Source organism: Lissotriton helveticus, chromosome 4_1 (assembly GCF_964261635.1).
Source record: "Lissotriton helveticus chromosome 4_1, aLisHel1.1, whole genome shotgun sequence".
NCBI lineage: Eukaryota > Metazoa > Chordata > Amphibia > Caudata > Salamandridae > Lissotriton > Lissotriton helveticus.
The window spans coordinates 1,708,033,981-1,708,059,904 of NC_136063.1; the positions used below are offsets into that span (position 1 = coordinate 1,708,033,981).

Below are 25,924 nucleotides of genomic sequence, written 5' to 3' on the forward strand. Positions count from 1 at the left end.
TTGCATGGTTCTGAAATAGATGTGAAGAATATATGTGAAGAAATTGAGTTTTGTTACTTTGGAAGTAAAGAGGAGAATGTTGAAATTGAGCAAGAAGTAGAGGGTCATGTGGAAGATAGTGTACAGGTTTCCAGTACAGATAATTTCCAGAGGGAAATTGCGACGTTTGGCGTGAAATCAAGTGAGAGGCCTAATTTCACTTGTGTGTGTTGTAGACGCACTTATTATAAGAATCAGACTAAGTTAGTGGATTTATATGCAAAAAGTGAAAGGGAAAATAATAGTGAATGGAAGGATTTTGCAACATACTTGATGGTAGAAAATTGTTTTGATTTGGGATTGGATCAACGTGTGTGTACTTATTGTTGTAACAAATTAAAACAAAACCAGATGCCTGCTAGAGCAGTTCATAATAATCTGGAATTGGTTGAGATTCCTTCTGAATTGAAGGACTTAAATACTTATGAATCTATTTTGATTCAAAGTATCCATCCCTTTCAGGCTATTGTAAGAATGGAGCCAAAGACAGGGAAATTGCCTCCATCCGATTTACAGAGAGGATTAAAGGGAAGAGTTGTTTATTTGCCTCTAGATTTCAAGAAAAACATTAACACAATTGGAGTAGAAAAAGTGGAAGAGGAACCTCTGGTTATCTTAGTTAATGGGGTTCCGACAAAGAATAAGAAAATATGGCAAGATTTAGTAGATGTTAGGAAAGTTAAAAAGGCAACATTGTATTTGAAAAAAAATAATAAATACTATAAGAATGTATATGTTGCAGAAGAGGAAGTAAGTGAGGAAGAGGATAGCGATTTGTGTGCAGGTCAAATTGAGAAAGTAGAACCCTCTACTAGTGAAGAAATATATGAACATTATAGTGTTCATCCTTTGCATTCCAAGGAAGTCATGGGGAATGCTATTGAGTTGTTTCAAATGAAACAAGCCAAAGGGAGTCCCATTAGTGTTTGGGAGGAAAGTTTGGAAGCTCGGTGTTTCCCACAGCTTTTTCCAACAGGTCAGGGAGGAAGATATGATGAGCGACCTCATCAAATTCCTGCTTCTGAATACCGGACTTTGCGATTGTATGCAGGAGATGCTAGGTTTCGACAATGCATTCCTTATTTGTTTCATCTCCTGTTTGAAAGCGATCTGTCTGGACTGTCATATGCAGTGAACCACATCTTGAAAAGTGGTATACACATGCAAAACATCTCGGCAAGTGATTTTATGGATAAACTGAATGTCCAAGATAGTATTTTGGATTCTCACCTGATTAATCTCATGGCGTGTCAGCGTGGTACTAATGAGTACTGGTACCGTCGTCATGGTGATTTAAAATGTATGCTGAGGAACTTAGGTACTCCCACATGGTTCCTCACTCTGAGTTGTGCCGAGTATGGCTGGGAAGACTTACTTCAATTTCTACGAGAGGCAAATGCTAACGTAGATAACATCGAATTCAAGACACCCGGAGAACTGTGCTCTTTGGATCCAGTCAATGTATGTAGGTACTTCAATCATAGATTTGAAGCTATGATGTCTTTCATCATGAATAAGAAGAATCCACCTCTTGGAGAGGTGTTGGATTTCTTCTGGAGAAAGGAGTACCAAGCAAGAGGTGCTCCTCATATACATATGTTGCTGTGGATCAAGGATGCACCTAAATTTGGAACGGATCCAGAAGACTCAGTGATGAGTTTCATCCAACAGTATTCTACGTGTGCTGTTCCAAACGCAAAGGAGAAGAAAAGCCTAAGAGAAAAAGTTCTGCGTTTCCAAAGCCATCGATGTGGAAAGTACTGCCGTCGTAAATTCCGAAACAAAGACAAGTTCTACACCAAATGTCGTTTCGGCTTTCCACGACCGGTGATTTCTAAAGGAAGAGTAAACAGTTTGATGTCTTCGCTGCGACATAATGTGATGAAGAAATCACCTAAAAACACATACAATTTGAAGAGGAACGAAGAGTCCAAGTACATCAACGACTACAACCCGGTGATTTTGTCCATGTGGAATGCTAACATGGATATACAGTTTGTGGCTGATAACTGTATGGCTGTGGCTCGGTATGTGACGTCTTACATCACCAAAAAAGAGAAGACAGAATTGAAGGATATGTGGGAGGACATTTCCCATGAAAAGAGCCTCAGCAAGAAGTTGTACAGTTTCAGTCTGAAGATGTTGTCGCATCGAGAAATCGGAGCGTACGAATGTTCTGACCGGTTGTCTTCAGCAAGTCTCTATGCCAAGTCCAGGAGTATCGTTTGGGCGAGTCTTGGTCTTGCTGCAACGCGTAATCGAGTTCTCAAACCTGTGCGGGAAATTGAGTATTTGGCGGAAAAGGAGCCAAACAGTACCGACATTTTGAAGACAAACATGTTGGATACATATTATCCAAATCGAAGCAGTCACCTCGAGAATGTTTGTCTGTATGAGGTTCTGCAAAATTACATATTCAAGAGGAACATCAAAGAAGATACTGAGAAAGGAGTGTATGCTGTAATAGGAAGTGAGGGATGTCTGGTCAAGCAAAGAAAATGCCACTTGGTAAACCATCGAAAATTGAGTGGCGAATCTCCTGAAAAAAAGGAGTTTTTCTATTTAGCACTTTTGCAACTTTTCAAGCCTTGGCGTGCAGAAGAGGAACTGCTTGGAGATTTCCTCTGTTACGAAGACTCTTTCAATGCCGCCAAGGAGACCATAGAATGTCCTGCTTTTCCCAAATATGTAGAAATGTTGAATGCGGAAATTGAGCAGGAAGCAACGATTGCAGCCGAGATTGCCAGAGACAGTTCTCAGGACAGTCAGAGTTCTGCTTCATTGAGTCAGGATCCACTAGGAGGACCTCTTATCGAAAATGAAGCTGCCACTGCTATGAATGAAGTGGAAAGAGCCATGGCACATGCTCAAGAGGATGCGGTTAACTTAGAAGAGTTGGAAAGGCAACTCAACGTTGAGCAGAGGAAAATATATGACGAAGTTACCATGCAAATTGATCATGGATTAAGTCATGATAAGAAAGAGTGCTCATGTACGTCGTTGAAGCCTGTCCGACTGTACGTGAGTGGAGAAGCGGGAACTGGAAAAAGTTTCCTCATTAAAGCAATTTCATGCTATTTGCAGGAAAGGACAGAGTCATCGCTGTCTTGTGTTGTCACTGCTCCAACTGGACTGGCAGCACATAATATTAAAGTGATTACTTTACATCGTTTACTGATGCTGCCAGTGGAGCATGACAACAAATTAGAATATCACAAGCTATCTGGAGATGCTTGTTTTGAAGTTTCAAGAATCTTGAGGAAAATGAAACTTCTTATCATTGACGAAGTAAGCATGGTTTCCAATGTCATGCTTGCCTTTGTGCATTTGAGGATGCAAGAAGTTCTCAAAACAGAGTATGATGTGTTATTTGGTGGCAAACACATCATTGTTTTCGGAGATCTTTTGCAGCTGACACCAGTGAAAGGGCAACCTGTGTTCAAAATGCTCACGCATGAAGATACCAGGAAGTGCCTAGGCAGCATTGGCAACGTCAATATATGGTTAAACTTCAATTATGCTGAACTGCATGAAAATATGCGTCAGGCAAAGGATGAAGTTTACAAGACTATTCTACAAGATGTTAGAATTGGAAAAGTGACCGAGCATGGGAAAGAAGCTTTACATGCACGATTACTGTCAAATTTATATCCAGAACAAGATGTTGTGCCTGAGAATATTTTTCAGAAAATTACTGAAAAGAAATCTGGAATATGTTTGATGCCAACTCTTGCAGAATGTGCCAAATTTAACAACAAAATGTTGCATTTAGAAAAGCAAGAGATTGTGAAACTGGAAGCTATTGATAGAGTAGAGCATATGGGATCAACAATTATTTTGTCTGAGAATCTGAAAACAAAATTGGATTCATTAGAGAAGAGTATATCTAAAACTGCAGGTTTTGAAAAGACTCTGAATGTGTGCTTGAACTGCCGTATAATTTTAAGAAGGAATTTACATGTTGAAAGAGGTCTGGTAAATGGATCAATGGGTAATGTTGTTGATTTTGTGAAATACAGAAATAGAGATGGAATTGAATTTTTAAAAATTAAATTTGATGGCATTGAGGAAGTACAGCTAATTGCTCGTTGTTCTGCTAGATTTTTGCTTGTAAAAGACTTATATGTTCGCCGTAAGCAGTTTCCTGTTTGCTTGGCATATGCGGTGACAATCCATAAATCGCAAGGTTTAAGTGTAGACAGTGCATTGGTGAATATTGGCAGTTCTGTGTTCAAGGAGGGTATGGCATATGTGGCATTGTCACGAGTTAGAACTTTATCGGGATTGTACTTGATTGAGTGTGATGTCACAAACATTTGTGCAGATCTAGATTGTGTTAAGGAATACAATAGGTTAAGAAGAGAGTATGCGCCACATTTGCCTCAGTTTCCTTTGTTTGAGAAACGTCTGGTAGGCCGGAAACGAAGAAATGAGAACAATACTGGGGAGGTTATAGCAAAAAGACAAAAAGTGAATGAACCTAAAATTACAAGCAGAAACAAAAAGGATTCTGTTGAAGATGTTGTTGGTTTTCAGTTTGAAAACAGTTCTGGTGTCAACTGCTATGCTAATGTAGTAATTAATGTTTTGTTTTCTCTAAAAAATGTAAAAGAAGAGATTGTGGTCAATTCTGATCAAAGATTTTGCGGTTTGTTAAATTCTGTGTTAGAGAAATGTACCACTGATAGAAGAAACATAGAAAGTGTGTCTGAAATTCGAAATCTGTTAGACAGATGTTCAGGCCAAACACAATTCTCTCAAAATATTCAGCAAGATTGTCAGGAGTTTTTAATGTATATGCTTGATGTATTACATGCTGAAGGTGTAGATGTAGATCAGCTGTTTGGGCTTTCTTATCAATGGCAGCATGACTGTGAGAACTGTATGATATCAAGTACTACTAGTGTAGACTCAGAAAGATTTATATATTTAACTTTGCCAGACAGTAAATCAGTCTCCTTTAATAAGCTAGTAAAAGCTGCTAATCACAACATGGAGTGTAGCCAATGTAAATATGAAATGATGTCCACATTATTTATACGAACATATGGCCAGTACGTCATTTTAATGTTCCAACGATGTAGGCCTGATGGAACAAAATTGACAACTTTAATAAAAAATTTTGTAGCTTCGCAGTTGTCAATATCAGGAAGGACTTTTGTAACTACAGCAATTATATATCATGACGGCCCTTCAATATCATCAGGACATTACACAGCTTATTTAAAGTCTAGAAATGGCTGGTCATTCTGCAATGATTCTGTTTTAATTTTCAAAAACAATTTGCCGTATGACCTTAAAAACTCTTACCTGGTGTTTTTAAAACCAAAATTTTAGGGAAATAATCTCGGGATGTGCTCTGTGGAATTTCAAGAAGTTCTAATGGCTCCTACACAATTTGGCCTTGAGGATAAGTGTAGTTCAGAGACATAACTTCTAATCATAGGACTGGACATCATGGAGATATATGTGCACTTTGAATGAGTTCAGAAAAACTGTTTCTTTTTATAAGCTAATTGAAGCAGCCAATCAAAACATGGAGTAGAGGGAATGTAAGTCTGCAATGCTGTCTACTGTTTTTCATTGCTTTGTGATTAAAAGTGATGTAGAGAATTAAATAATTGTTGTAGTCATAGAGGTAGTGTAAGTCTGCTTCATATTAAGCAGTATCAGTGTCATAGGAAATGTAGAACATGACTGAGCAAGAAGGGGAAGATATTACTATTCCAGGATTGTGAAAATGATCTTCAACATTTTAATTCTGAAAGTTGCGGAAATGCCAAATGATGGGATTGGCTAACAAGAAATCCAAGAGTTATACATGGCTCTGACAAGATTTGGCCTTGTGGAATCTTGTGGTAGAGAGCAAGAAGTCATTTATTGTATGTAACATGTTTTTAAAAACGATGGAGATTTTCTTTCAGAAAGTGGCGGGCTGAAAGTAATAACAGCACAAAAGAGTGTAAGCTATTCATAGGACATCCTTGGACGTCATGGAAAGTAAGTTAACTTTAAGGAGTTCTGATTTTTGATTTCTGATGTTGTATGGGTTTTTTAAACACAATCATTTTGATTGTGGTTTTTTTTCCCCGCTGTTACATGATGAATACCTTCAAGTCACTGTTTTTAGTGAATTTTGATACATTCTGAGAACAGCAAAAATAAACCATTTAACATGTATAATTAATTCTGTACTGTTTGCATTTATGATGTATATGTAGAACTGTGTAGGAGGCATGGAGAAGGTGAGGCTTCTGTAAGTGTCAAAGTTGTTGCATGCAGTGCTGCACTTCTGCGTATTCTTTCATATGCTAGACTACATCTGCACAATGAGATACCTAAGCAAAGGAAACACAAGTGATGTGATTGTGAAATGAGCAAAATAAATTGCATGTATTTCAATTACATCACCTGTGTTTCCTATCATTACGAATCACATTGTGCAGATCAAGTTTAGGTCTGTCCAGGGAAACATAGGAGGTTTGGACTTTGTTGAAGATTGCAGTGGACATGACTCACTTCATTGGTAGACCTTCACATGTATTATGTCCTCTATTCTCTTCAACAACTCGAAATTTCATCTGCAACCCTGAGTAGGCCTCACCTGAAACAAAACTCTGGATAGTAGACATCTTATTGGCATCCTGAAGCAATTATTTTAAATTTTAGTGTCTTGCGACACTTTTCTGAGACAACAGCAATGCAAAAGATGCACCATGTTTTAAGATAGGCCTCACTTCATCTGCATCAAGATAGTGTTAGTTTAAAATGTATATCTTTAGGACTGTGTAGCTTCTGTAAGTGTCAAAGTTATTGAAAAACTGTTTGTCCTTCAATCTTTGCCCTTGTCTTTTGTAATTTTTTAATACATGTTTTTATATTTTTCAAATGTTTGTTCTCTCTTTCACAGATTGAAAGTATAAAAATAAAAAATGAGTAATTTAACGACAATTATAAGGTAAATATTTTGTACTCTTTTCGTTACATTTCTATCACATTGAACTACTATTAGTTCCACTGCTTCATTTCTTTAATCCTCAGTTTCCTGCCTTTGCTACTTCCCTCATTCCTTTCTCTATTACCTACTTACTCAACTCCTTCCACTCTTTTTCTCAGTCCCTTTCTTCTCATAGTTCCTCACTCTTGTTCACTCACTCCGTCTCTATTACTCTTAGTGTCTTTGACTGATCACTGTATCACTATTTGTTCATAATGCTTTCTCTGTGTAGTTGAAGCACACTAAGGGGCATATTATGAATGCAGCCAATAAAATTATTGCTCTTTTTATTGGCAGAAAACTGGTGCAAAAGCGGCTTTAGCGGCAGTTTTCTGCCGCAAAAGCAGCTTTAGCGACACATTTCTGCCGATAAAAGCTGCAAAACTTTTATTGCCTATGTTGATAATATGCCCCTATGTTATTTACATTAGGGCTATATTGTCCAGTATAACAATCAAAATTGCTCTCCAAAGACACCAGGCAAAGCAGACGCTCCCTCAAACAGATCACCAAGCGCAATTTACCCTACTTACAGCCTAGCCTGTTCTCTGTCGAGACTTTAGCAATCTTTAGAGCACAAGATAAGATCTTTTCACATGGAAGAGCCAGACGTATTGCAATTCTACTTAAGAAACAAGCATTGGCATACACAATAGGTCTCGCCTTTGGGACCTTATACGTGTTTAGCCATGCAACAGTTGATGTTGCTGCACCAAGGATATTATGCTGCATAACTAAATACTTAGAAGGTCCCAAAGTCGATACCTATTGGCTATGCCAATGCTTGTTTTTCTTTCACTTCGTTATCTATTTTGTTTTTCACAATTATACCCTCTTCTGTCTGTTCTTTGGTAAATAGATCTATTAAACAGTATCTCTTCTTTACTCCCTATAGCTGTCTTTCTTGAAACATCACTCTCTGTTTACTTTCCTTATACTTACACTTTTTTTTTAAAAAAAATTTTTTTTTTGGTTAGCTCCCGGTCCGCGTACCGGGAAGCTAACCCGGGAGCGAACCAAAAGAAATAGAGCTTGCCAGAGTGCTAAACATTGTAGCAATTTTTTTGGAAAGGGAAGGTAGTTCTGAAAAGAACTTTTTTTTTTATATTTTTGTTGTTTTATATATATTTTTTTTTTTGAACATTTTTTGTTTTTTTGTATTTTTTGAACGATTTTATAATTTTTTTTGTTTTTTTTGTGGGGGGGGAAACAACAAAAAACAGGCGTTGAAAAGGGCTCAACAGGAGCAAAAAAAAATTTACTGGGGGCGGTTAGGGCAATCATGGTGTTCATACGCCAGGTTCAGTGCATTGATGCTCATGTTGCCACAAGCTATTAATGCACGACAGTGCATACATAAGTGAATCATGTGCCCAAAATTTGGTTGGATATTTGGCACAGTTTCCCGTGCCTCCTCTGGTGATAAAGAAACCGATGTTGTTGGTCTCGCCACAGGAGTTGGTCGGGGATTGTCCATCATATCCCTTAATTCCGCCCGGCTGTAATTTAGGGGATGTTTCCTCGTCATGTGCCTATGCATGGTATGATTACCATAGCTGTATTTTTTGTCCGTCCCTCTGGACAATTGTTCCTTGCATATGAGGCATGTTGCGTACCTGGCATTGACCTTTTTTTGGCCACGAGGGATGGAAAAAAACTGCCAGATGAAACTGGGTTTCTTTCTTGAAACCCGGGGCAACTCTTCCAGGAATTGTGGTTGTTCTCCCTCCTCATCCATCTCTTCATCTTCCTCCTCAGTGTTGGTAACCACCTGGGGAGGTGGTCCTCTCTTCCCATGAGGAGGTGGAGGTGGTGGTGGGGGTGCACCAGCTGAAGCAATCAGTGAAGCCATTTTCATACAATCAAAATAGGTCTTCCAAGAAGCAAAATAGGTCTTCCTCTCACAATAATGAAAGTCAGAGTGAGGAAAGAAGGAGTGGTTTTCATCATTTGGAAAAAACAATACTTCTCAACCAATGAAAAGTGTTATTTTTAGGTCACATGACCTAGCCTTCCATAATTATGAAACTAAAAGTGAAATGAACCAATGAAAAGTTTTATTAACAAGTCACATGACCTCTCACGCTCATGTTACGCGCTGCGGAACGCTCCCCGGTTAGCTTCCGGGTCGCTAAGCTTCGCGCCCCGGTCCGCGCCCCGGGACACTTCCGGGTGCGCTAACGCGATACGTCACAAGACGCATTTCGCGGCAACGCGATACGTCGCGCTTTCGCGCCGCGGATCGCTTCCGGGGAGCTGCGTTTCGCGCCTCGGTCCGCGCCCCGGGGCACTTCCGGGTGCGCTAACGCAGTACGTCATAAGACGCATTACGCGGCAACGCGATACCGTCACTATGTTGATTTCTTACCGGTTCGCGGACCGGATCGCGGAATCAAATTGAGCTAACGGGAAGCTTCCCGGTTCGCGGACCGGGAGCGAAACAAAAAAAATATTTTAAAAAAATGATTAATAAACATATAAAATATATTTTTGGATTTAAAGAAGAATACATTTTACAGCTATAGATATTAGCTTTTAAAAAACCAATGAAATTCACTGAAAAAACCATAGGTTATAGACCATATATAGTTAGGAATTAGCATTTACAAAACCTTGAAAATTCACTGAAAAAAACATAGGTTATAGACCATATATAGTTAGGAATTAGCATTTAAAAAACCTTATTTTACTCACACAAAACCATTGAAATTCCATATATAGTTAGTTGTACTAACTATATATCGCGCACCCGCAATCCACTGCTGATCATGTCACATATTACATCATTCATGACATGGTCAGTGACATCACTGATGACATCACTGATGACATCTCAAATGACATCACTGATGACATCACTGATGACATCTCAAATGACATCACTGATGACATCACTGATGACATCTCATTTGACATTACTGATGACATCACTGATGACATCATTCATGTGATAATACGATGAAGCTCTTCAGACTCTAATATAACCTTAGATACAGTAAGTGTAAACAGACACTCACAGACTGTCACTCATCCATAGAGTTACACACACACCTAGTCAGTCATGCAAAGAATCAATCACACATCCATTTACTCAACCATACAGTTATACACACCTTACTTATTCAAACATATACTAACACATATTTACTCTCTTATACAATCCCTGATACAAGTTCACAATGATCCATACAGCCACTCACACATTCACTGGCTCTTATGCACAGTTATTTATATATGTCAACTCTCACATGTACTGTGTTTTACATATGTACTTACTTTTACATGTAGCACTGAGATATCCATTCACTCAGCAATACACTCATGCACACAGTCAACCGCCCATACAGCTGTTTCCACATGCACTTTTGAACCCATACATCTAGTGAATCAACTGCTCACACATCTATGCACAGAGTCATACACCTCCCAGCCACCCATACACACTCTCAGTCTCCCATACAAATACGTAGGCAACCAATCAATAACGCATATAGTTAATCATATAGCTAATGATCAACACATGCAGCAGTTTATAGAACAACAGACATAATGATGCACAAATTGAGACAGTTTAGTCACTAACCCATGCACTCAGTGAGACACATTTAACCACTCACTCATACAGTCAGTCATGCACCTACTAAATCCTTCATCCAGACATTTATACATCCACTCATTCTTAAATATGTAAGACATATTTTAACTTTACAGAATTATACAGTCACTGGATGACGTCATCAGTGATGTCATCAGTGATGTCATTTGAGATGTCATCAGTGATGTCATCAGTGATGTCACTGACCATGTCATGAATGATGTAATATGTGACATGATCAGCAGTGGATTGCGGGTGCGCGATATATAGTTAGTACAACTAACTATATATGGAATTTCAATGGTTTTGTGTGAGTAAAATAAGGTTTTTTAAATGCTAATTCCTAACTATATATGGTCTATAACCTATGGTTTTTTCAGTGAATATATATATATATATATCCAGTAGATAGTAATAGTTAGGATCATGTTTCCATAGGAAAAGCATTTTTAATCTCCCTTGGCGCTGTTTGACGACTCCTTATGACATTTTTCCCCAAAAGTGTGCCAGTCATTCTAATTCAGCATGGAAAGTTTCAGGGTGAATTGTAAAGTAGGGGCGTAAAAAAAGGGGAGGGTAAAAAAATGAGTTTCCTACTTTAATTCCCATAGGACTTTTAGACAAATCTACAGTCCACACTGCTGGATGGAATTGCACCAAATTTGACAGGAAGTTAGAATTCGGTCTACAGATCACAATTTTGGTTATTTGGTGTAAATCTGTTCAGTAGTGTCTTAGGTAATTACAGAAAAGCACATTTGAATATCTAGAGGCACAAATCCTTCACAATTCTTTCACAAATGTTTCGCGACTTCACTGGACAACAGGAACATCTGTGATAAGTTAGCCACAACCTGAGTAGAATATTGCAGACATTACTCCGGGGAACAGTCCTCAGCAGCGCAATAAAATATGGAATGTTAAAACTTACCCATCTACTCACAAACCCACTCTGACACTCCTACACCCACTCCCTCAGAGACCTATGCACCCACTCACTCACCCACTCAGAGACTCATGGACCTACTCACATATCTGCTTAGAGACTTACACACCCACTTACTCATCCACTCAGAAACTCATGCACCAACTTAAACTTCCATTCAGACAGTTATCCATCCACTTATAGACCCACTCAGAGACTCATCGACCCTTTCACTGTCTCACTCAGAGAATTATGCACCCACTCACCGTCCCACTCAGACACTTGTGTACTCAATCATAGTTCCACTCAGACACTAATGCACCCATTCACAGACCCACTTAGATATTCATGCACCCACTCACACACCCACTCACAGGCCCAATCTGACCATCATTAACCCACTCACATTCCCACTAGGATATTTACTCACCCACTCAGATATTCATTCACAAACCTAGTCAGGGACGTATGCACCCAGTGGCACTCCCACTCAGCCAATCACACATGCACTCTCACACATATGCAGAGACCTATGCACCCACTCACAGACCCACTCACTCACTCATGCACCCAATCACACTCCCAGTCAGAACCTCATGTACCCACTCACACACCCACTCACACACCCACTAAGACACTCATGCACTTACTAACAGACCCACTCAGAGACTCATGCACCCACTCACTGACCCACTGAGATAATATAATCATTCACCCAATCATACATGCACTCAAATTCTCTCATGCCCACTCAGAAACACATTGAGACACTCACACACCCACTCACACACCCAGTCAGACCCTCACGTACTCACTCACAGTCCCACTGAGATACTCATGCACCCACTAACAGACCTACTTAGATATTCATGTACCTATACACAGACCCACTCAGACAGTTGATCAACCACTCAATCATCCACTTAGAGACTCATGCACCCACTCACACATCCACTCAGACACTGATACATGCACTCACAGACCTGCTCAGAGAGTAATGCAGCAACTCGCAACCCTCTCTGGCACTCATGCACCCACAAACATGCCCTCTCAGATGTTCACAAACCCACTCATAATCCCACTGAGACACTCATGCACTCTCCCTCAGAACCACACTGACAGTCAGGTACCCACTCACAGACTAACCCAGATATTCATGCAGCCACTCACACATCCACTCAGATCTTCAGGCAGCCACTCACATACCTATTCTGAGACATATGCACTCAGTGACACACTAAGTCAGGATAAGGGATTACACTCCTTAATAACCCCTGCTCCCCCCCTTGGTAGCTTGGCACGAGCAGACTCATCTCAGAGGCAGTGTGTTAAGCATTTGTGAATATACACAGTAATACAGTGAAAACACTTCAGATGGACACTGCACAGGTTTTACAAAAATAAGTATTCTTTATATTGACTTAAACACAAGACCACAACAACACAAATCCACAATACTACACTTAAGATTGCTTTAAAGATGATAAAAGTTACTTAGTTCAAGTTGATGATAGATGCGACAAAGTTCTCAACAAAGTACCTGGATGTGTAGCGCAAAGTAAACAAAAGGCTTGCAAAAGGGGAGATGCGTCGGCTCCGTGATCCGGGGGAAATGATGCGTCGTGGCTCAATGCTTGCGCAGAGTAGGGGATGCGTCGTGATCCTTACCGGTTCAGAGATAATGCGTAGATTCTCGGCCTGTGGGCCTGTTGCGGTGCGCAAATGGCGCCTTGATGTGATGTGATGCGATGATCTGGTTGCGATGCGAGAAGATGGTGCCCTTGATGCGGCGATGCAATGACGATGCTTAGACGCCCTGGCAGACTTGCGACAACTCTGTATATTGAAGCCGCGACAGGCCCTGTGACACACTTCTTCGGTGAGGGGATGGGGACTCTCTCGATGGCGTCACAAAGGTTTCTTGTTCCAGAAGTGATCTACTTTCTTCGGATCAGGGTCCCAATATTTATACCCCAAAATCCTTTGTTCTCTGAAGGCAGAGAGGCCTCTGCCTAGTCCAAACCAGTTCCTGAGCACTATGTTTACATGGCTCTCTTCTTCCTTTCACTGTGCAGGGCAGAGACATCAGCCACCACACAGGAGGTGGAGCCAGCACAGGGGAGGAAAGATACAGCTATGGAGCACGTTGTTGACAAGATTCCTTCTCTCTTTTCACAGTGCGGGGCAGAGACATCAGACAAGCCACAGGAGGTGGAGCCAGCACTGTAGATAGAAGGATCAGCCCTATTCAGGTCCCAGGGGCAACTCCTCCCTCCGATCTAGATGCAGATCTGTCAATTCACCACTGGGCTGCCCCAGCCTGTCTCCTGGAATCCCCCAGCCCTGTCACTCACAAACCCAGACAAGGAATACACAACCTAGCAAAGGCAGGCCTTGACAGTTAAGCAAGAAAGTACCTACTGTCTAAAAGTGGTATTTTCAAACACAAAATAATAAAACCAACTTTATTAAAAGATTTCTTTTATTATTCAGAGTTCAGGCATTCTAAATTCGAATTTCTACCATGTTCCCTGAGTCAGTTAGGATTATAAAAATGTAATAATCTAACTGCCCATTCTAGCCTATGGAGAACAGGTAGCCTTGCAAAAGTGAAAAACGAAAATGGCTGTCATTCCCTATAAGGACATGCTACACACATCAGAGTATGTCCTACCTTACACTTACAATGCACCCTGCCCTTGGGTCTACCATAGGGGTGTCCAACATAAGCAAAGGGAAGGTTTAGGGACTGGCAAATGGGTGCACTTGCCAAGTAGACATGGCAGTACTAGACTGCACACAGGCCTTGCAATGACAAGCCGGAGACACACTTTACAAGCTGCTTCTGTAGGTGGCACAACCAGTGCTGCAAGCCCACCAGCAGAATTTGATTTACAAGCCCTGGGCACACATGGTGCACTGTACTAGGGGCTGACAGGTAAATCAAATAACCCAATCATGGAATCACCAATTAGTACATTAATTTAATGTAGGGAGCTCTTGCACTGTGGCACTGAATAGCAGTGGCACAGTGCCCAAAGCATATAACCAGCAAAAACATATCAAAACAGAGGAGGCAATCCATCAAGAATGGAAGGGAGACACACGCCAATGATGCCAGGTCTAATACACACCCACTCAGAGACTCACATATGCACTCACACACCCACTCAGAGACTTATGCAACCACTCACTCATGCACTATTAGACATGGGGGTCTCTAGTTGGCAGGGTCTTGTACCCTGTCCAAGTAGGGACCCTTCCTTCTAGTCAGGGTTAGGGATTACAAACCCAAGATAACCCCTGCTCACCCCCTTGGTAGCTTGGCAGAAGCAGTCAGGCTTATCTCAGAGGCAATGTGTAAAATATGTATACATACCACACACAGTAACACAATGCAAGCACTACAAATGGACAGCAAACCAGTTTAAAAAATAACTTATCTTTATCTAAACCAAACAAGACCAAAACGACAAAAAAATGCAATATACTCAACTCAAAATATAACTTTTAAAAGGTTTTTGCAATTTTGTCATGGACATCATCTCCACGCATGCCGTCGCATCCACGAACTACACCCTGCTGGGAGACCTCAACTTCCGCCTCGACAACCAACTGGACCCCAACACCAGATCCCTCCTGGAAGACCTCCACAATATTGGACTCTGCCAGATCGTGACCGATCCCACACACTTAGTAGGACACACCCTCAACCCCTTCTTCACAACAGGAAACTCCATCACCTTCAGCCACACCACGAATGCCTGTGGACTGACCATTGATGTATTCACTTCACCTTCAGAACACCCACCATCCCCAGGCACCAGCACCTGCTCCCACGAAGAAACTGGACCAAAATAACTGATGACTGGCTCATCTCCTCACTCAGCAACTCCACCCCAACCATCGTGGAAAACAACGACCCCAACACCGCAGCACGAACCCCGCACAGATAGATTTCCGACATCGCCAACACCATAGCCCCCCTCAGGAAAAACAACAACACCCACACCAAGAAAGCCAGATGGTTTACTACTGAACTTCGAGAGTCCAGATGCACTTGCCGCCACCTCGAAAAGGCCTGGAGGAACACCAGATCCACAGAAGCCCACAACAACTTCAGAGCCGCCACCAACGCCCACCAGCAACTCATCAGAAAAATGAGGAAAATGTGATTGAAGACAGAATCTCCATCCATGCACACAACAGTTCGCCCAACCCACCAGTGAGTCTACTGACATCCCTCCCTCACAAGACCTCTGTGACAAATTCAGCACCTTTTTCCACCACAAATTCAGGAGCATCAATGACAACTTCGATGAAGACAACAAACACACTGAACCCTCATCAACCACGCCCGACATCCTGAAGCCCGGGACTGACTACTGGACAGACCTCCCCACTGAAGACTCACTGAAGGCAATGAAGCAATACACTCCGGGGCCCCCACGGACCCCTGCCCCCACCACATCTTCAACAGAGCCACTGACATCATCACACCCATGCTCCACCACACAATCAACTTCACCATGGTGACTGCCTCATTCCTTGACAACTGGAAACACGATGAGATCAACCCAATCCTGAAGAAACCCTCGGCAGACCACACTGACCTCAAAAACTACAGACCCATCGCCCTGCTCCCGTTCCCAGCGAAAGTCATCAAGAAAACCATCAACAGCCAACTCGCTACATTCATCGAAGAGCACAACATCCTCGACTCCTCCCAATCCGGCTTCAGAAAAATCCACAGTACAGAAGCCGGCCTCCTCACAGCAACAGACATCATCCACACCCTACTGGACAAAGGAGAAACAGTAGCCCACATCCTCCTCGACCTCTCAGCGGCGTTCAAAACAGTCTCTCACTGCACCCTAATATGCAGACTCCATGAAGTAGGGATCCAGGACAATGCCCCCAACTGGATCCACTGCTTCCTCCCCGGCAGAATGCAGTGGATCAGACTCACCCCTATCCTCACGGACTCCCAGGGGTCCTCCCTCAACCCTACACTCTCAACATCTACATGGCTCGACTCGCCCCATCATCAGAACCTATGGATTCAACATTGTGTCATACGCAGACGACACCCAACTCATCCTCTACCTATCCAACAAACCCAACACTGCCAAACACAACTTTCAAGAAGGCATGGAGGCCATCCCCAAATGGATGAAAAACAGCTGCCTACAACTAAACACCAACAAAACAGAAGTACTCATCATGGGCCCAAACCCCGACACCTGGAATGACACCTGGTGGCCCCCCACACTCGGAAGCCCACCCACCCCCACGGACCACACACGCAACCTTGAAATAATCTTGGACTCTGAGCTCAAAATGTACCTCAAGATCAACTCTGTCTCGTCCTCCTGCTTCCACACCCTCTGCCTCCTATGTAAGACCTTCAAATGGATCCTAGTCAAACACAGAAAGACAGTCACTTACACCCTGGTCACCAGCAGACTCAACTACAGCAACACACTCTATGCCGGAATAAACAAAAACCTCACGCGTAAGCTACAGAACATCCAGAACGCCGCCACAAGACTGGTCCTCAACCTGCCAAGACACTGTCACAACTCCCAGCACCTACGCACACTCCACTGGCTCCGCATTGAGGCTAGAGTCACCTTCAAGATGCTCACCCATGCACACAAGGCCCTCCATGACATCGGACCAGCTTACCTGAACAGCCAACTCAAATTCCACGTACCCAAAAGGTCCCTACGATCGGCCTAGCTTGCCTTTGCTGTGGTCCCACGCACCAGAAATACCAGATTGGGAGGCTTCACCTTCTCCTTCCTCATGGACAGAGCCTGGAATAGCCCTTCCGCTCCACCTCAGACAGTCAACATCGCTCCCCATCTTCGCTAGAAAACTCAAAACCTGGCTCTTCGACAGACCCCCTCCTTGATGGAGTGGAACCTGCACCCTGCCCTAGCTCCAGCGCCTTGAGACCCTCATGGGTGAGTAGTCACTCTTAACAAATGCCTGATTGAATGATTGATTGAACTCTATGGATATGGGGATTTTACACAAATTAACTTCAGATCCATCAGAATCCACAAAGGAAAACAGTCACAGAGGAGTGAAGGGTTGGAAATCACAGGGATGTGTAGATTCCTGACTCCCTGCTGAGGCGATGCATCCTTTCTGCTGCATTCAAGAGAAGTGTTTAAACGAATCTTGAATTTAAAGAGAAACAAAGCATGGAATTCAAAGACGTTTTTGGTCTGTGGGTCATGTGTTGGAAAATCTTGGCGCACAGGTGTGATGTGTGGAAATGCAGAAGCGCTGGAGGCCGATGTGGTGGCGGCAAACAGGCGTGTATTGATTTCATAAATAGCGGTCTCACAATGCATCGATTCTATGAGCCTCACGACAGGGCCTGTGTATAGAGTCACTGTGGTTGTCTTGGACTTCGGAGACATGGTGTGCTAAACTCAGGCTGTATACAGTTGGGGGGGTTTACCCAAACGGAGTCACTGGGACCTAGGTTGATTCTGTATTATGAGGAAGGGGTCCCAGTGGGATTGAGAACACAAAGTGAAACTTGATAAAGACAATAATCACGTGGACAATAAATCAAACCACATTGTTTTAATCACAATGGGAATGCGTATTCAATAACATCAATAGTCAAGTATTTAGTGAAAGGTGGAGCAATGCCCCGGGAAGGGGGGAAAAAAGAAAGTGCGTGATATTGTGAGGATACAGTGATAGGGAAGAGTAACAGGTGACAGAATAATCAGTACTTTGAACCAACTAGTTCTAATGGTTACATACTATGTACAATACACAACTGGAGAACTTAAATTTTAAATCAAGACATGTCATACTCCACACAGTACAATATATGAACGGTTGGGACGTGGAGTTGATGTTTAAAAACAGATAGTTGTCGACGTTTCGACCCTCTCGTATAGGCAGGTATTGTTGTATCCTTGCAACGGGGTCTTCTTCAGGACAGGAGAGTAGGGGCAGACCACCTTACTGGAGTCAGTTCAGGGGTTGTAACGGTCAAGGACACCCGATTCTCAAACTCAGGCTGTGGCAATTTCTTTGGCCATGGGCAGGCGCTGCATCGATTTCTTCGACTGCACGGCAGCGGTGAATGGAAATTGCTCCAAAACAGCAGTGCAGCATCGGAAAAACAGGCGCTGGAAGGGCGATGGATCGAACCAACCTCCAAGACCCCAGAACGGGAATTGGCACCACAAGGCAGGTCAGAACTCCCAGAAATGGAGTTCAGCAGTGCTGCAAATAAAGTCTTTGATGGCCCTAAGACTTCTTAATAGGAGGCAAGCACACACAGACCCTTGGTGAAACTTCACAAGCAGGATACACAGAAACGTTCAATCCTTTTTCTCTCCAAAGCACAAGCACCAACTGCAGTTCAACCCAACAAAGCAACACGCAGCAAGGGGGCAGTACTCCTCCTCACAGCTCTTCAGCTCTTCTCCTTGACAGAGGTTCCTCTTGATCAAGAAGAGTTCTAAAAGTCTAGGGTTTTAGGCCCAATACGCATACACCCTTTTAGCCTTTGAATTAAGCCTACTTCAAAAGAAAGGCTTTGTAGTTTACAAGTCCCTGCCTTGCCTGGCCTAGGCTCCAGACACACTCGGGGGGGAGGGTTTGAGGTGGCATTGTGAGTGGACGGGCACAGCCATTTTTAATTGTCAGTGACAATTCCTTCCTCCACTCTAGCTCAGGAAGACACATCAGCCTGGTGATGGCCCATCAGGTTAGGCAGGGCACACCTCAGCTCCCTTTGTGAAACTATCTAGAGTGAATGCACAAACAACTCCTGTCTGTCTACACCAGGCATTGAGTCTACTAGTAGGCAGAGACATATATTGGTAAAGCTAGAAAATACCCATTTTCTAAATGTGGCATTTTCAAACACAAAGTTTAAAAACCAACTTCACTAAAAGATTACAGCTAACTTGGAGTACTATTTTTTTATTATTTTTATTAAAGACCTTTATTGTTCCAGACAATCCGTGTTACATTCACACAGTATGTAGCCTACAACCCACTGGGGCCGGCTGCGTTGGTTGGTAAACATGGAGTATTGGGCAAGATGACACAGCCATTCAGCCGACAACCCGGGGGTCCGGCGGCGTAGGTTAAGTAGAGCACGCACACATAATATAACATCTAGCACGAGTATTAAGCAGGTCCATCGATTTTCCCATTTTCTACAATCAGTCATGTAGGCACGTCAGCGCGTCTACGACATTTGTGTTATCTGGGCAACAGCCTATATCCACAACGAGTGTGTAGCGACAGAAGTGAATGCGAGGTATGGTGTGGATACGTTACCGAGGGATTGAAGACGCTATGCGTGTGAAGACACTATGAAATGAGCGCTTGTGTATGAGTATAGCTCACTAATGCAAGGAAGTGAGCTCTTGTCACCGGTGACGGCAGAGCATGTCCATTACAGTCAAGATTGAGATATTTGACAACCTAATACTCATGGCGTCCCTCAGTGTTAGCCATGTGGGTGTACACAGCAGAGGTAAGTGGTTGTTCCCATGCTTGGCCCCCCAGCGGCAGGGAGGGGGATCCATCCTCGCCGCAGTTGGCTAACTTGGAGTACTATTATCCTTATTGTATGTCTTATATATCGGATGTTTCCTATGTTGTATTTTCATTTTTGTTGTTGTTTGCGTGCTGCATAAATACTTTGTACATTGCCTCTAGGTTAAACCTGCTGAAATGTATTGAGCAAAAATATCCAGTACATAAAGGAACAAGAAGAATTTGGTGTGATAAGCACAAAATCTGCATGTTACTCCCCAAAAAGGTGTGATAAGCTATAATCATCTCTTAATGATTGCACCTCAAACCATGTACTTGACAAGCATGTTTATTGTAGTGTGCTAGTGTGTAGTGTGCTGTCTGCTATATGTATGATAAACGACGATTCAGTATACCGATTTTATTGGGAAACATTTATGGTGTATTACAGTTATAATATGTAAGATTCTGGCATATAATTCTAACAGCACTATGTGCTGAAACCAGTGGTAGAAGTGTGAGGGGATCTGAGGCTCACGACATAGCCTTACTTTTTTAATTTTAGTAAAACATTTACCCTACTTTTTATGAAAAGATACCCATCCTAGGACAGTTAATTCTGACAGTTGAAAAGCTTCAACTAACGTTTAAGGAGAGAAGTCTCCTGTGCTGTAAATCCGAGGAGGGACCGACAGCTAAATAAGCCTTCCTGCCAGGATGCCTGCTTCTCTGAAAGAAATGTAAATGTGAGCAACTGGTCAATCTGCAAATGTAAAGGTTGGTTGGAAGCCGGTATTGGCTTTAGTGATGGAATCCCTTGAATCTTCCTGGTGACACACATTTATTCTTTTTGAGTAGTATTGTAAGGGAGCAAGCTAACGAGCTAAACAGTAAAGTGTGTGCTTTTAAAATGCAGCTATAAAAAACGTCTACTTGATGACACAGATTTATTCTATTTGAGAGGTATTTTACAGGACCTCCCAGCTAAGCTGTGAAGTGAATGCTTTCAAAGAACGGTTATAAAAAAGATTTGCACTACTCACATTCTGGGTATTATTAAAGCCTACATTTTGAAAGCACTTTTTTTTTAATCGTAAAACTTTTTTACGTATTTTATAGCAGCCCATCCTAGACTGTGTTGTGGAATGCAAGATAAAAAAATTAATTAAATGTTCACAGTGCTTTCTGTCACAGACTGGGACCGTGTAGCACTAAACATACACAAGTCAGTGTTCTCAACCACACCAACCAGGATTCAATTCTGTGACTCTCTGGCGCAGTCATTAACTAATAGAGTTTTCATAATGTACGATGGGGTATTTCCCACTGATAAACATAGGGGCAGATTTATGATAACTGGCGCATCCCCAGGGATGCGCCAGTTATTTTGCGCCGCTGCTCCGCCACCCATGGTGCGCCGCATTTACAATGCGGCGCACCATGGGGCAAAAACGGCACAGATGCGTGCCGCATCTGTGCCGTAAAGGTGGCGCATTGCTGGAGTTGCGTCGCAAGCGCGATGCAGCTCCAGCAAGGCTCGGGTGTACCCCATCTTTACAATGCAGCGTCAAGACCTACGCCTGCTTCAAGCAGGCGCAGGGTTTTGACGCAGCATTGGCCTGAAAGTGACTGAGTGAAATCTTATAGATTTCACTCAGCCACTTTTGCGAGGCGCACCTGCCCCGGAACGCCCACCCTGCGCCGGAACGCCCACAAGTGGCGCAGGGCTTTACAACGTGACGCATCTGCCTAGATGCGTCACGTTGTAAATGGGTCGTAGGGATGCGCCACGTTTACGCCGCAGTTGCGTGACGCAAACGTGGCGCATTCCCGTCATAAATCTGCCCCATAATGTCCATTTAATATTTATTTAAGCTCTGAGTTATTTTAAATGTAGTTACCTGAAGGTGAAAAGTCCGAAAAAAGTTACAGAATATTTTCGTGTTTTTAAGACAATCCTTTAACCCTCCCCCATTGCATGCAGCATCAGAGTTCCCAGACTTTTTTTTAATGTTCTTCTACCAATGACTGGAACACAATTTCTCCTGTCATCGTATATGTAGTACAACACCTACGTTTTCACAAACTTGCTTCAGTACATGAGCTAACTTCTTGTTACGACTGCTAGTGATGTGTATGACATCCCATCGTCCATATTCAGCATTGCCTATGCAGGAGACTATGTGGCTTATTTACAAGGCCCTTACCCCAACAGTGTGTCACTTTTAATATAGGCAAAATGGATGCACCAGCGCCGCAAGGGGCTTGTAAATAAGCCCTTATGTCTTCCTAATAGCTCTCTCAGTAAGTGCAGAGAAGAAAAGATAACCTAATCTTTATTTCCAAGAAAAGGGATGACGAAGCCAAGGCCCAAATACCCATTCCTACGGAGTTCCTAAAATTGAAAACGCTGGCGCATTGTCACAGAGGCTCAAAGGGGCATATTATCAAGGGGCTTTATCTCCGCTTTTTTGGCTTTAAAAGCCAAGAAAGCGGAGATAAAATTATCTCCCTATTACCAAGCTGTCGCTAACACCAGTTAGCGACAGCTAATAGGAGATAGTGACCATCTTGGGCCCCGCTTTGCATGTCAGTGATATTTATCACTAATGACATGCAAAGTGGGCGTGCCAAGATGTTAGCGACTGAAAACAGTCGCTAACATCGCTATCTCCTATTACCAACTTTTGGAGATATTCGCGCTAAGCGCGAATATCTCCAAAAGCTAACACTTGCCCAGGAGCAGTTCTTAGCCATGTTATCCAATGGGAGGTGGATAACATGGCTAAGAGCATTTGCTCGATAATGCATGAATATCGCTGACTTTTCAGCGATATTCATGCATTGCGGCGGTTTTTTATCGCATTTGCGATAAACCTTGCTAATAGCAAGGTTTATCTGCGATAAAAATCGCCGATTTGCGGCGATAATTTTTGTCTCTAAACAAGTTAGAGACAAAAATTATCTCTATTGGTTGGTAATATGCCCCAAAGTTTCCTTGACAGTGAAGGCACGCACGCAGGTAGCAGGTCAGCAGCAGGTTGTTCTTTGAGTAGAAACCATGATTCTCACTGATTTGTTTGTTATAGTATTTGACCGAGTAAGAACACATAGGCACAGTGAAAAATCACCTATTCTGAAAACCTATCCCTGCAGTTCAAAATATTCATAGGAAGTTGATACATACAACAGTGGCTTGTAAGCTATTCTTCTCATTAAATTGTTTCATTTCTTATATTTGATATCAGGCAGGCCTAGCTGAAAACAGCAGCAGTGCACTGTGCATCGAACATTTGTATTGCAGCAGAAGCCCCTCTAACAGAATCGACGAGGAGTGTGCAGTGAGAATAGAAAGAAAGTGCTAATGAGTAGAAACATGATAAACATTAAGTGGGAACAATAGTGTTGGTACTGCACATAACCATGTTTGCAGTTTGAGATAGTGATTGAGAAAGTTAGAATTGCACATTGGTAGGTCATGTACCAAATTAGTATTGCATATCATATGCATGCACGTGTACACTAGGCCTTAGTTCTAAAAACTCACCAAGTATTGATTTAAAGGTAGGTGTCGGGCAACTGGCAAGAGGGAGACAATTACATGAATTCTCCAGGCGAAGAACTTGAGCTCTGTGGAAAGGTGGATCCAAGAGACTGTGTATGTTTTGAAGGGGTGGAACTCAAATAGCAATCATAACAGATTTTGCTGAAGGTGGGTTGCTAATACCATTATTGACTAACCTGTCTTTATGCACCCTCGCCTTCACTTCAGGTCCACAATGAATGGTGGGCAATTAAAACCATTTTTTGACTCAGGCCTGGGCCATAACTGTGAGAAATACATCAGAACAGACTCTGTGTGACCTGCTTTGAACTCTACTGGGATATGAGTGCTACGGCTAAGGTGAGATGGAGATTATGGAAGTTTCAGAGTTCTAACCACTTTAAGTTGGCCATAGTTCACTGCATTGTGAATAGGGTTCAGTGGCAGCTCCTCCACTATGGCAGGGGAGCGTTGTCCCACTGTTTTTAAGCAGTGCAAAGTATGAAACATTGAATGATAACTGAGTTACTATCATTTTATATTTCGTGCTGCTTTGCGGGCGGGCCTGGAGGGTGGGAGGTCTGCCCTACTCTCAGAGCAGGGCAGGGGAGGAGTAGTTTGCCCACTCCTAAGTGCCCTCCTGGGTCTCCCAAACCAGTCATGTTCACTTTCCCTGTTCTCCATGCAGGCTGCATTACAACCTGCATGGAGAAAATGCCCACCCCTCCAACCCCTGGCTGTGCGCTGTGTCACAGCACTGAGACCAATCACAATGCTGTATTGCAGCGTTGTGATTGTTCAGGGGAGCCTGGGTGCTTACCATTCACAACGCTGCATTGCAGTGCAGTGATTGGTCAGTGGGGCTTGGCTGTGCTTCTTTGTTCCAAGATGAGGAGCGCAGGAGCGGAGACACGGGACCCGACAGCAAGGTAAGTTCATTTTTCAAAATATTGCGCACCCCCACGTGACTGCCCCCCTGCGTCATCCCCCCTGCCTCACCACCCGCGAGCCATGCTGGCCGCCACTGATAGGGTTGCTTTCCCAATCCACTGTAGGCAGGAAGGAACAATTGGTCATGTTTTCCACTAAAGCCAGTGGACTTCCTCACTCTTTGCTATAGTTTTCATCCACCATCCCCTCCATCTCACTTTTGTTGTTTTCTCGTATTTCTGCGGGTGGTGTGCACTAGGCAAGAATTATTTTGGAATCCTTGGATTCACCCTGTGGGCAAAGCTTAACCGTAGCCTCCAGATCGAAAGTTGCAATATGACGACTGAATGCTTAATAATGAAAACATATCTAAATTTCAATTTTTTTTAGAACATATTACATTATGATTGTCAAATGCCTTTTGATCAGAGGTAATGAACTTAACCGAGAGTAGCATGTATTCCAGAATTTTTCCTTTTCTGGTCCGTTGTCTCTGTTTCCCCATGGCCTGTATGCACGTGTTTGTGTTAAACATATAAGTACTCAGGGCCTATCAGCATGGAAGCACAGAAAAGAGCTCTAACTCTGTGTAGACGCTTGTGATGAGGCTACACGGCTATGATATCTTCATCTGAGTTCCTTGCTTTTGTGTAGCTCACTTTGTTCGAAACTCTATCTTGCTCGAGCCCTACCTCTGGTTAGAGCAGCAATTTGTGAAAATAGATTTACTTACCAGGGCCTAAATCACAAACATTTTGGGCCTGATTCACAAATGTAAACTTACACTTTTGTGGGAGGGTTTTTCATTCACTAACTGCAAGTTTATTTTTTACTACTGATAACTTTATGACTGGAGAGACTCCACAGTCGGGGAGGAGAACATCTCTCATAAAAAAAAGATAAAATATATATATTTATGTGGGGAGTTCTCTCCTATGACTGCAGAGTCTCTGCAGTCATAACATTAATAGTAGTCAAAATTGACTTGCAGTTTGTGAATACAAAATTTAGTAAATTTACACAAAAGTGTAAGTTTATATTTATGAATCAGGCCGTTTGTTGTTGGTAGATGTGGCTCACTCTTGATTTTCTCTTCTAATTCAGGAATATGTCAGGATTACCACAAGAGTAAGGCAGTTCAAAATCTTTGTGAATGTCTAGCCTCCCCTCTTGTTCTGCAACACTGGTCTCTTTGTAACAGCCACAGAATCCTGCATATGTGATCTTCATTCATTGTTGATGTTAATCATTTTGTGAGTGTAGGCTGCACTAAAGGCTGCCGGGCTTTCCCGTAGATCTCATAACTTGTGTCACAAAGCGATGCAGAGAAATACTGCAGTTGCAGTTGGGGGAAATTTACCACTA

The 25,924-nt window shown here is 42.6% G+C and overlaps 1 protein-coding gene across 1 annotated transcript in view; it reads right to left on the reverse strand.

The window, feature by feature from the left end:
- GABRA3 (gamma-aminobutyric acid type A receptor subunit alpha3) overlaps positions 1 to 25,924 on the reverse strand; it is a 1,474,619-nt gene that overhangs the window by 1,243,969 nt on the left and 204,726 nt on the right. The gene's annotated exons all lie outside the window — the stretch shown is intronic.